Genomic DNA, 13,681 nt, shown 5'->3' on the forward strand with positions numbered 1-13,681 from the left:
TAACATTGCAGAGCGATATGAAGAGCTGACATGTATGTAATGGCAGTTGTGGGGAAGGCGGATAGTCGTCTTTGGTTCATTGGTAGAATTTTGGGAAGATGTGGTTCATCTGTAAAGGAGACCGCTTATAAAACACTAATATGACCTATTCTTGAGTACTGCTCGAGCGTTTGGGATCCCTGTCAGGTCGTATTGAGGGAGGACATAGAAGCAATTCAGAGGTGGGCTGCTAGATTTGTTACTGGTAGGTTTGATCATCACCAGAGTGTTACGTAAATGCTTCAGGAACTCAAGTGGGTGTCTCTAGAAGAAAGGAGGCGTTCTTTTCGTGAATCGCTACTGAGGAAATTTAAAGAACCAGCATTTGAGTTTGACTGCAGTACAATTTTACTGCCGCCAACTTATATTTCGCGGAAAGACCACAAAGATAAGATAAGAGAGATTAGGGTTCGTACAGAGGCATATAGGCAGTCATTTTTCCCTCGTTCTGTTTGGGAGTGGAACAGGGAGAAAAGATGCTAGTTGTGGTATGAGGTACCCTCCGTCACGCACCGTATGGTGGATTGCGAAGTATGTATGTAGATGGTGATGCAATCAGAGTTACACCTAGCGCGGTAGGTTTGTACAGAAGCTGGAAAACCTACGATGTTATGGTTGCCCCTGAGCCGACTAAAGAATAAATTTTGGAATTTTCTCTTACTGTCTTCACGTTATACCTTCCGACACCATAATCCGAAATTCTTTTTTATACCGACTGACATTAAAACTGTGTACCGCCCAGGAATTCGAAGCTAGGATACATTTACCAACCGAGCCACCGAAGCAAATCTTGTGGCTGGACTCCCGACTTCAGTCTAAAAGTACTTCTCTTTCAAATCGACAAAACCTTTCCTGCATACCTCACTGTAGCCACAGACTAAGAGCGCTTGCTAGTTTTCGTAACGTACCTTTCGTTATAGCTTCCACACCGCTGCAGAGTGAAATGTCCTACCACATAAAACCTGTGAGCCAGCGGGGGAGATGAAACGTTATCTTTGCCTTAAGCGGGAAAAGGCGAAAAGTCAGTTCCGTTTCAAGTCCTGGCCCTTCACACATTTAATTTTCTGGAAACTTGCATTCCACCGTACATTCCGCTGATTTGAGGATTATTCTTCCTCGAAGCCAAAGGGTATTGTGCTTGTGTACAAAAGAGAAAGGATCTGTCGCCATAGCTGCGTCATGAGGACCAGCGAAACAACAGAATCTTCATCATGCAACCGGCTTTAGCTCCTGACGGAGAATAACAGCGTGTATGCTTTACAGGCGTTGAGACGTTTCATAGACTGCTGCTCACGCTTCACATACCTTTCGGCGAAGCCTGAGCGAAGAAGCACCCAGAGACCCTTCCAGGAATGGGCTGCTAGAACCGAAATATAGTAGCGTTGATTTTCCTGACGAGTAGTGGCAGCTGGGAACGCAGTCTGTAAGTACAGTAAAAAAAAAAAAGTAACTGTTAGGATTTTCCTGTAAAGAGGTGGGCGACGTAAGAGAGTAAATGGCAGAGTAATTCAGAGTTTTCCTATTATAAAAATAAAGCTTCATTAAACACGAATTAGGTCTACATATATATGTGACTACTTTGCAATTCACACTTACGTGCTTGACAGTGGCTTCATCGAACCATCTTGAGACTATGTTGGAAATTTGGGGTAAGGTGTTATGGGACCAAACTGCTAAGGTCATCGGTCCCTAGGCTTACACACTACTTAATCTAACTTAAACTAACTTGCACTAAGGACGACACACACACACACACACACACACACACACACACACACACACACACACACACACACACACACACCATGCCCGAGGGAGGACTCGAACCTCCGACGGGGGGAGCCGCACGGGCAGTGACAAGACGCCTCAGTCCGCGCGGCTTTGAAACTATTTCTTTATCGATCCACTCCCGAACAGAGCGGGAAAAATGAGCCTTGCTCCCTATGCAGGTGGGTGTCAACAAAATGTTTTCGCATGCGGAGGGGGAAATTGGTCATTGAAATTTCGTGAATAGCTCTCGCCGCTAAAATGTCCTTTTTTTCTGCCAACCCAACCCGCGGTTCATATCCGTGACACTCTTTCCGCTGTTTTGCGGTAGTAGATAACAGGCTGCCCTTCTTTGAACTTTTTCGATGTCCTCATTCAATCTGATCTCACTAGCATCCCATACCGCACAGAAACGCTTCAGAAGACGACGGACAAGTGTAATGTAGGCAGTCTCCTTGGTAGATTTGTTATACCTTATAAGTATTCTGCTAATAAAGCGAAGTCTCTGATTCGCCTTGCCGACTACACTTTCTACGTGACAGTTGAAGTTTAGGTTGTTCGTAATTGTTACCCCAAGGTATTTAGTTGAATTGGCAGCCTTTAGATTTGTGTGATTTATCGTGTAACCGAAATTCAGCAGATTCCTTTTAGTACTCATGCGGATGGCCTCACACTTTCCACTATTTTGAGTCTGTTGTCACTTTCCGCACCTCGTCTAAATAATTTAGAAATTGGTTTTGATATTCTGGTGAATTTTCTAGACGGTAAATGACAGCACCATCTGCAAAAAAATCTAGGAGAGATTCTCTGATTGTTTCCAAAATCGTTTATGTACATTAAAAGGAGCAGAGGATCTGCAACACTTCCTTTGGGAACGCCAGAGACCCAGAGACCACTTCGGTTTTACACAGTGACTTTCCGTTGATTACTACGAACTATGAGCTATCTGACACGAAGTCGCGAATCCAATCGCGCAACTGAGAGAATACTCCATGGGTCGCTTGTGAGGAATGGTGTAAAAAATCTTCTGGAAATCCGAAAATATGGAATCAATTTGGCATCCACTGTCGGGAGCACTCATTACTTCGTGAGAATAAAGAGCTAATTGTGTTCCACGAGAACGATGTTTTCTGGATCCGTGCTATCTGTCAACACATCGTTTTCTTCGAAATAATTCATAATGTTCGAACACGATATATGTTCCAAAATCCTACTGCAAATCGGCGTTAGCGATATGGTTCTGTTATCCAGCGGATTACTCTGATTTCCTTTCTTGAGTACTTGTGTGACCTGTGCAACTTTCCTGTCTTTAGGTACAGATCTTTCGTCGAGCAGGCGGTTGTATATGAATGATAAGTATGGAGCTACTATATTAGCAAACTCTGAAAGGACCGGAAGACGTGACTTTATTAAGTAATCTCAACTGCTTCGCTACTCCGAGAATGACGACTTCAAAGCTTCTCGTATTGGCAGCTGTTCTACATCTACATACATACTCCTCAATCCACCATACGGTGCGTGGCGGAGGGTACCTCGTACCACAACTAGTATCTTCTCTCCCTGTTCCACTCCCAAACGGAACGAGGGAAAAATGACTGCCTATATGCCTCTGTACGAGCCCTAATATCTCTTATCTTTGTAGTCTTTCCACGAAATATAAGTTGGCGGCAGTAAAATTGTACTGCAGTCAGCCTCAAATGCTGGTTCTCTAAATTTCCTCAGTAGCGATTCACGAAAAGAACGCCTCCTTTCCTCCAGAGACTCCCACTTGGGTTCCTGAAGCATTTCCGTAACACTCGCGTGATGATCAAACCTACCAGTAACAAATCTAGCAGACAGCCTCTGAACTGCTTCTATGTCCTCCCTCAATCCGACCTGATAGGGATACCAAACGCTCGAGCAATACTCAAGAATAGGTCGTATTAGTGTTTTATAAGCGGTCTCCTTTACAGATGAACCACATCTTCCCAAAATTCTACCAATGAACCGAAGACGACTATCCGCTTTCCCCACAACTGCCATTACATGCTTATCCCACTTGATATCGCTCTGCAGTGTTACGCCCAAATATTTAATCGACGTGACTGTGTCAAGCGCTACACTACTAATGGAGTATTCAAACATTACGGGATTCTTTTTCCTATTCATCTGCATTAATTTACATTTATCTATATTTAGAGTTAGCTGCCATTCTTTACACCAATCACAAATCCTCTCCAAGTCATCTTGTATCCTCCTACAGTCATTCACCGACGACACCTTCCCGTACACCACAGTATCATCAGCAAACAGCAGCACATTGCTGTCCACCCTATCCAAAAGATCATTTATGTAGATAGAAAACAACAGCGGACCTACAACACTTCCCTGGGGCATTCCAGGTGATACCCTTACCTCCGATGAATACTCACCATCGAGGACAACGTACTAGGTTCTATGACTTAAGAAGTCTTCGAGCCACTCACATATTTGGGAACCAATCCCATATGGTCGTACCTTAGTTAGAAGTCTGCAGTGGGGTACCGAGTCAAACGCTTTCCGGAATATGGCATCCGTCTGATACCCTTCATCCACGGTTCGCAAGATATCATGTGAAAAAAGGGCGAGTTTCGTTTCGCAGGAGCGATGCTTTCTAAAGCCGTGCTGATGCATGGACAGCAAATTCTCTGTGTCAAGGAAATTCATTATATTCGAACTGAGAATATGGTTCAAAATGGTTCAAATGGCTCTGAGCACTATGGGACTTAACAGCTGTGGTCATCAGTCCCCTAGAACTTAGAACTACTTAAACCTAACTAACCTAAGGACATCACACACATCCATGCCCGAGGCAGGATTCGAACCTGCGACCGTAGCAGTCGCGCGGTTCCGGACTGCGCGCCTAGAACCACGAGACCACCGCGGCCGGCGAACTGAGAATATGTTCGAGAATCCTCCAACAAACCGAATTTAAGGACATTGGTCTGTAATTTTTAGGATCCGTCCTTCTACCCTTCTTATATACAGGCGTCACCTCCGCTGTTCTTGTTTCAGATCATGGAATATTGAAAGCGTCGCTCGCGATAAGCGGGAAATCCGGATAAGAGTTCTGGTCCGGCACAAATTTTCATATGTCATAATTCAGTAGTGGATCTATACCAAATATAGCTGATGTCGGGAATTACACGTTAGAGAATTAGTTTCGTACAGTTGTGGATCGTCAACAGTATCTGATCTTGCAGAGATGCATGTAAATATATTTACTTCGTGTTCTTTGGTGAAGCAATCCGAAAGCCGTGTTTAGTAACTCCGCTTTGGTGCCGCTGTCATCGGTAACATTACCACTGCTATCTCGCAGTGAAGGTATTGATTGCGCCTTTCCGCTGGTGTACTCTAAATACGACCAGAATCTCAGTATTTTCTGTCGGATTTAATCGAAAATAATTATTGTCTTCATCCGTGCTACTTGGCTTGTCTGTGAAAGGAGATACATTTCCCCTGCAGCATCGGGAACGCACAGTTGCTACTGTTAGTCTCGTGTTGGTCAAAGGCTGAATCGAGATTTCCGTTACTAACAAAGTAGAGCTGGGACGCGATAGTTATTAGAGAGAATGTAGTGTAACTTAGCTGCGCGACCAGCTTCGATGTGTCCGTACAGATTACTTTGAAGTGAACTGTGTTTGACCACAGGTCGCATCTGCTGCCAGCTACGAGGAACGGCCTCACACCAAGGCGACGGAACAATTACCCCTCCCCTCTCGCATGAGGACTTAGCGGCAAAAAATAAAAGGCGCCTGCTGCCACTGAGCTCCAGTCGAGTGGCTGGAACTCGGTACTTAACTGTCCAGTGAGTCACGTAGTCCTTGGGGTGGATAAACGGGGCAATGCTCGGTGGAGATGGTGGGAATTTTACCTCCCCCCAACCTACCCAGCACTCCGAAGATTCTATTTTAGAGCACAACGAATAAGTGTTACACTTTGCCTATCCTTACTCGAAGAGCAGTGTTCCTTAGAGGACTAAGACACAGGGAAGGCAAAGGGTCTAGCCAATATCGACCTTCAACGTTCGCTAACCACATCCGTAGAAGCAAGATGGAATGTCCTGTTGTGAGTTCGTGGGCGTTGCAGATTTTAGTAATTGGCGTGACGCCTCAGCTGCCGGCCGGAGTGACCGTGCGGTTCTAGGCGCTACAGTCTGGAGCCGAGCGACCGCTACGGTCGCAGGTTCGAATCCTGCCTCGGGCATGGATGTGTGTGATGTCCTTAGGTTAGTTAGGTTTAATTAGTTCTAAGTTCTAGGCGACTGATGACCTCAGAAGTTAAGTCGCATAGTGCTCAGAGCCATTTGAACCATTTTGACGCCTCAGCTGTAGGAACAACGCGTTCAGGCACTTGCTCTCGTTATCGACGTGCCTCCTCTTCCAAACGTCCGTTCTTTTTGTTGAGTTAGATTTAATGAGAATAGTCAAAAAGCATACAACAGATCGCCCATTACGTGGATTCGAACTGTCACACAACACAGTCATTGATACTGAAAAACGAGATAGCAAAAAATGGTTCAAATGGCTCTGAGCACTATGGGACTTAACTTCTGAGGTCATCAGTCCCCTAGAACTTAGAACTACTTAAACCTAACTAACCTAAGGACGTCACACACATCCATGCCAGAGACAGGATTCGAACCTGCGACCGTAGCGGTCGCGCGGTTCCAGACTGTAGCGCCTAGAACCGCTCGGCCACCCCGGCCGGTATGAGATAGCAACCCTTAGAGATAGGCTGCATCTTTGCAGTGAACATAAACTATACATCTCAGTGTCACGGTTCCAATCAAATTCGATCGTCAGTCTGCATTGTCCCCTGAGTTGCACTCCGGAAAGTAAAGTTTTTAATTTTTGACATTGCTCTCGTTCCTATTGCTGGTAGGATTTCTATTATTACAATACAAAAAATCGTACATTGTGCATAGCTTTAATCTTAAACTGTTAGGAATACACACTAAAGTGTAGTTTAATGTATCATCGCCTTTTCTCCTGAAAGGAAGGCTGGTAATCATGACAAAATTCCTTTTCTTTGGGATAGTAATTAATTTACTCTTCAGTTATTTGTAATATTAATCCTTTCGTTACGGGCGTTCTATCTATTTCCTAAGACATTTAAAAGTGTCTGTGCTGTTATCCTTGCTTATGGTGCGTTTTCGTCTCGTTTGGCGTATCTGAGTTGATGTATACGATATCTTTCGTTTGATTATGTCGACAGATGTTCTTTCGCCTACAACGGTCAGAACGTATTGAGAATTACTGCAATTATCTTCAGTTTAACGGTATCCTATGAATGTGCAATGGGCTGCTACACCTTGAACATTGTCCTTGTTACGGTCATCTAACTTTCTCAACAGCCCTTACATCGCTTCTGCATATCCAGTGTGATCACAGCTGATTTGAGACGAATCTTAGTCTTCTCTATCTACTCCCTAGTTGCCTCACTGGGGATTTTGTACCTAATTTGCGTTATGTAACACCACATTTGGCCTTGCTGCAGGTGGCATACAAGACCCCGGTACCGTCTCATTCTGGGGAGTACGACATTCGTTCATGATGATGTGTTCATGAACTGAATATCAGACACGTTCAACTGATTGCTTAGGTCACTGCTATATAAGACGTGACTGTGATGCGTATTGGAATGTATTTCTCATTGTGAACTGACAACAAATTATCATTCAGCGGTTATAAAAATACGTCTTTAGCCATACCAATAAAGAAGGACGGCATTTACCCAAGAAATGAAGCAGAGGGCCTAAATATCATTCTCTGGGCTTTGACGTGTAATACTCTTTTGCTAAAGAATTAGTAGAAGTAATGAAGGACATACAGTCATATAACTAACAACCACAACTGTAATAGTAAAAGCCAACAAAAGTGGTAATTTATCCCGACCATTACCCTACTGATAGGATTCCAGACAGTTAGTGGTATGTGTAAGAAGTTTGGTTGAAATCGGTCCTGTGATTTCGGAGGAGACGTGACACATACATAAATACACTTTTAGAAACATACCTACATTTCTCAAATGTGTATGAATATATTTTTTTCCGTGATACGATTCTGATGAAATAAAGCCTATATGGTGCCCCTAGTTACGCTGAAGTTAATAATGAAAGCGCCATAGAAACCCGTATAGTAGTTTTGGAGATTAGCGTATTCAAAGACAGGCAGACACAACGGTTTTACAGGTCTTTTATTAGCATAAATGATTCTATCTTGTTTTTGGGGCGCCAAGCGAAACAAGCCCAATTGTACAACTACTTTTTTATATTTATTGGCTTTTGTACGTGCCCGTACAGCCATCTCGAAGCACAAAATATGAGTCTACTGTTTGTTTTGACAATGCAGGGTATACATTAGCGTAAGTCGTACCCTGGTACGAAGTTACATAGGCTTAACGAAGCTCAGAGTCCGTCATAAAATAAATGTTACATCCACAGTTCATTGAAACAAATAAACAAGATGAAAATATAACACAGAATACGCAGAGGAAGTATGCTATAAAAATCCTTCACGTAACACAATAAAAAATAATGAAATGCCGTCGATAAAAATGTGGGATATTCCAAATTCGATCCATATTAATGACGATGGATCTAAATTAACAATAAAATGTCATGTTATATATCCTTGAAGAATTGTTTCAAAAACTATGGGTGGGTAAATATTTGTGCAGTTTTATAAGCAGCAGTTAGACAGAACATGAGAACAGTATACAGTAACCAGATATGGGTATTATAGCCATACGTACAGATACAGCAGTATTCAGACACACGCATATAGGAGGAGTACAGTCACATACATTCATAGGCTGAGCGTTCCACATCCTGCAAAGTAGCACGTGGGAATATACTCAGTTAACTGAAGTTTGGCTTCTCCTGGCCTTCTAAGAACTATACAACTTGGTATGGCAGACGGCATATGGAAGCTATTAAACGAAAATGATTAGCACGGTTTGAGACTAGACCACTGTTAAAATTTAGTATAGCTTAGATTTGTCGCCTGTTGGATACATATAACACTAACTGATTCCATAGGAAATTGTGTGTTACCTGTCATGCAGTAAGCTATATTGTTCCATAAGCAACGATCTACAAACAAGGAACGTAGATTGGAGGTTAATTTGTCATCTACTGAGATATCATTCGAAAAGATCACAACCACAGATTGAACAGGAATTCTGCTGCAGTCTTTTTAAAATAAGTGTACTGTCGTTTATTTGAAGTGAATTAGTAAATAATTGCAAATCAATAGCGGAAGGGAATTTGAGCTCCGTTTCCTCAGAATACAAGTCTGGTGTTTCAACGACTGCGCCCTCTCGCTTGGTCACCGATAATGCGCACCCGATGTTCTAAGATCGACAGGTGATAGTGTGCAACCGAGAAGGCGACAGAATGAGTGCGGGAAGATGTTGACATTTTTTCATATGTTTGGCCTACTACGTCTGAAAAGAGCAGCTACTGTGGAAGGGGATACTGGAAAATGGTTCCACACAATGCATAGGATTTCCTAAATTTAGTGTAATAAATGCAATGACTGCATATTTCACAATCGCAGCAGTAATCCGACATGTTAACGTTTGTGAGCGCCCGTCAAAGTACATTCACGAGCTACTTAATTAGGGATAGGTGTTAAGTTGGAGAGAGAGAGAGAGAGAGAGAGAGAGAGAGAGAGCGAGCTCCTATTGCCTCAGCAAACGGTATAGTTTAGTTAGTTGCGTAACGATGATGTCCCAAGACACTGCATTGGCTGTCGGCGTGACAATCGAGAGCACTAAGGACATGACACATGATAACAGTGCATTTAATCCCAACAAAATAGTGGTTGCCTTATGCTCCGAATACCAAAATCTCAGTATCTCCAAGATCGCACAGCATCTGGAATTCTTATATATCACCTAGTCAAGAATATACTGAGAATATCTCGGTTTGGAAAAACCGCAACCATTAGATTCAAGTTCACTGGGCAACGATGTGCTGCGAGTAATAGACATCGCGGATTGTGACAGCGGATAGGTGGACTACAGTACATCAATGTTGAATCGTAACAACCGGTGAGCAACCATAGTATCCTGAATCATCACCTCGATATGAAGTACTGTACGTTACAGGGCACAGAGAATAGGATGGGTCTAGAGACACACTGCAGTCGGATAGTGTGCACGCGTGCGAACAGCCACATGGACTGATGAATCACGGTACACTTCGGTGATAGGGGACACGTATCCCGAACCGCATGACGTGATAACCTACTGTTTGATAACATGTCTTGGTTCGTTGTCCTAAAGCACTCCACACGTAAGTCACACAACGCACCCACACTCCCATCGCTCCCAAATTCTGTCAGAACATTTTAGGAACATAAAAATGCTTCATTGTGCCTCAATCTCAATAGGTCCAGCTGCAAAAGTTCACTTTCAGTTGCGGGTGGTGACTGCACAGTTGTAAATCAGAATGTCTCCCCAACGTTTGCCGTGTCATGCCATGCCATGTCATGTCCCGACGCGTTATGAGCATGGAACGAGGGGCTACGCACTACGAAGCATGTGTCCTTAAATCAACTAGTAATGAGTGTACGAATGAAATGTTGTTTAAAACTAAAGAACAGTTCATCGGAGTATACTATCCTCTTGAAATCATCATTGACATCTGATTTTCTGTTTTGCTAATGTGACTAGTGACTAGAGCTTTGCAGCGACTCGTATTGGTCTACGACAACAAAAGGGTTTCCCTTCTCTATTTTCATTCTTGCATTTAAGCGGTTTGCCTTCAGGAAAACACTGATCAGCCAAAACATTATGACCATTATGACATTAACAGCTTGTTTGTCCGTTTTTGGAACGAAATACATCACTGATTCTGCGCGTCGTGGATCAGACAGTTGTTTGGTATGTTCGTGGAGGTATGTGGCATTACATGTCTACGCACAGTTTATGTAATTCGCGTATGCAACGGGCCGCTGGTGCCCGAAAACGATCCAGATGGGTTCCATAGGATTTACATCAGGCGAATACGGTGGCCGAGACGTCAACGTGAGTTGACTATAATGATCCTCAAACCAATGTGGTACGGTTCTGGCTCCGAGACACGGACAGTTATACTGCTGAAAGGTGACATCGCCGTCGGGGAAAACATTAAGCATGAAGAGATGCAGGTAGTTCGCAGCTGTCAGCTTGTCTTTGATTACTAGCACAGGCCTAGAGCAGGAGAATGTCTCCCATAGCATAATACTGCTCCCACCAGCCTGCGTCCGTGGCGCGCTGCACGTTTCGAGCCACCGTTCGCCTTGTGGAGACGACCAGCGACATGGTGTAGCAAGAATGTGATTCACTCGAAGAGCTGACACATTTCCATTGATCAACGGTCGAATACTGATGTTTCCGTGCCCATTGCAATAGAAATTGACGATGTCGTTGGGTCAAAATCCAACGTCGCTGTCGGCCGTGGTCATAATGTTTTGCGCCGGCCGCGGTGGTCTAGCGGTTCTGGCGTTGCAGTCCAGAACCGCGGGACTGCTACGGTCGCAGGTTCGAATCCTGCCTCGGGCATGGGTGTGTGTGATGTCCTTAGGTTAGTTAGGTTTAAGTAGTTCTAAGTTCTAGGGGACTTATGACCTAAGATGTTGAGTCCCATAGTGCTCAGAGCCATTTGAACCATAGTGTTTTGCCTTATCAGTATATCTATCATTTATCTGTTAGTCCCAGTCTCAGTACTAATATCCAACAATAACAAGATTTTATGAATTAACTACTATTTTTCAGAGTCTCTGTAAACTCAAAATTATAGGCCAATGTTAGGGAAATATTGAAGTTTCAGTGACAATACGAAAATTTAGTATTATTAGCTTCAGTGTTACAGAGTGTGTAGTAAATATGAGTACAAATACGGTCCATCGTGTCCTGTTTAACAGTAGCTAATTTGCACGCCATAAAGTGGATGGCGCGTCTCGACTTGGCGCAATATTATTTCTAACAAGGGAACCTCCCCATCGCACCCCCCTCAGATTTAGTTATAAGGTGGCACAGTGGATAGGCCTTGAAAAACTGAACACAGATCAATCGAGAAAACAAGAAGAAGTTGTGTGGAACTATGAAAAAATAAGCAAAATATACCAACTGAGTAGTCCATAGTTATGATATGCAACATCAAGGCTCACGCGAGTTCAAGAGCGCCCTGGTCCCGTGGTTAGCGTGAGCAGCTGCGGAACGAGAGGTCCTTGGTTCAAACCTACCCTCGGGTGAAAATTTTAACTTTTTTTTCAGTTTATGTAACAAACGCTTATATTTTCATCAATTTTTGGGAGTGATTATCACATCCACAAGAAAATCTAAATCGGGCAAGGTAGAAGAATCTTTTTACCCATTCGCCAAGTGTACAAGTTAGGTGGGTAGACAACATATTCCTGTCATGTGACACACATGCCGTCACCAGTGTCGTATAGAATATATCAGACGTAGTTTCCTGTGGAGGAATCGGTTGACCTATAACCTTGCGATCAAATGTTTTCGGTTCTCATTGGAGAGGCACGTCCTTTCGTCTACTAATCGCACGGTTTTGCGGTACGGTCGCAAAACACAGACACTAAACTTATTACAGTGAACAGAGACGTCAATGAACGAACGGACAGACCATAACTTTGCGAAAATAAAGATACTAAAATTTTCAGTCGAGGGAAGACTTGAACCTAAGACCTCTCATTTCGCAGCGACTCACGCTAACCACGGGACCACGGCGCTCCTTGAGTCCTATAGTCATTGATGTTGCATATCTTCGCATGGACTACTCAGTTTGCATATTTTACTAATTTTTTTCATAGTTCCACATAGTTCCACACAACTTCTTCCTGTTTTCTCGATTGATCTGTGTTTAGTTTTTCAAGGCCTATCCACTGTGCCAACTTATAACTAAATCTGAGGGGGGTGCGATGGGGAGGTTCCCTTGTAAGTATATTAACCTGGGCTTGGCAAATTAGATTATTATGTTTAAGACAAAATTAACGTATTTGGTAGTATCGCTGAAAAGTTTTTGGCGTTGAATTACAGTGTTGTGTTGTTGACCAAGCAGAGAAATCGCTGTTTGTAAGTGTAGCAACTATTTAGTAGCGATTTGCTTGCATCATTTCACAGTGAACAATCATCAGTAAAAAATGGTTCCAATGGCTCTGAGCACTATGCGACTTAATTTCTGAGGTCATCAGTCTCCTAGAACTTAGAACTACTTAAACCTAATTAACCTAATGACATCACACACATCCATGCCCGAGGCAGGATTCGAACCTGCGACCGGCGGGTAGCTCGGATCCAGACTGTAGCGCCTAGAACCGCACGGCCAAATCATCAGCACCTCTGAAAGTATCTTTATCACTGTCGTTATATTTGTCTTTCTTTGGTTCTTTCGCTTATATCCTGGACGTTAAAAAAATATATAATTAAAAATTTCTAGGCTCCATACTCATTTTTGCAGCTTCCTTTGGTGAAGCAACTCTACGTTAATTGATTGTTACTCCGGATTCTATATATAAGATTCCGTGGAATGTGCCTCATTTCTAGTGACACTATTTTTCCTAGCAGAAACGTTCTCTGTTGGGTACTTCGCTTTGTCCGAATGAATTTGTCTGCTAGGCAGGAGAAGTTTCCTCGGGTAAGGCAGCATTTAGCAGGCACTCAAAATGCAGCGACTGTGCCGCCAGGGTCTTCTATCGTGGAACTTGTTGCAACAGTTTCATTGCTCCATTCTGTGGCAGCCTGGGGTTACATTGCATATTTAGGAGCTTGCATTACTCCCAAGGCGGAAGGTTATGACGGAGACTCAGCACTTTTGGCTTAGGGCATATACTGTACCTTGTGCAGTGAG

At 43.4% G+C, this 13,681-nt stretch overlaps 1 protein-coding gene across 5 annotated transcripts in view; it reads right to left on the reverse strand.

Annotated features, from left to right (window-relative positions):
• LOC126470158 (protein O-linked-mannose beta-1,2-N-acetylglucosaminyltransferase 1-like) overlaps positions 1-13,681 on the reverse strand; it is a 2,280,325-nt gene that overhangs the window by 1,999,638 nt on the left and 267,006 nt on the right. For 4 of the 5 annotated variants that reach the window (XM_050097779.1, XM_050097777.1, XM_050097781.1 and 1 more), the window contains exon 2: positions 1,345-1,460. The exons of the other annotated variant lie outside the window; for it this stretch is intronic. The gene's annotated coding sequence lies outside the window, so the exon portion shown is untranslated. The remainder of the gene's footprint in view (positions 1-1,344; positions 1,461-13,681) is intronic. 5 annotated transcript variants of the gene reach the window in all.

This window comes from Schistocerca serialis, chromosome 3 (genome assembly GCF_023864345.2).
Source record: "Schistocerca serialis cubense isolate TAMUIC-IGC-003099 chromosome 3, iqSchSeri2.2, whole genome shotgun sequence".
NCBI lineage: Eukaryota > Metazoa > Arthropoda > Insecta > Orthoptera > Acrididae > Schistocerca > Schistocerca serialis.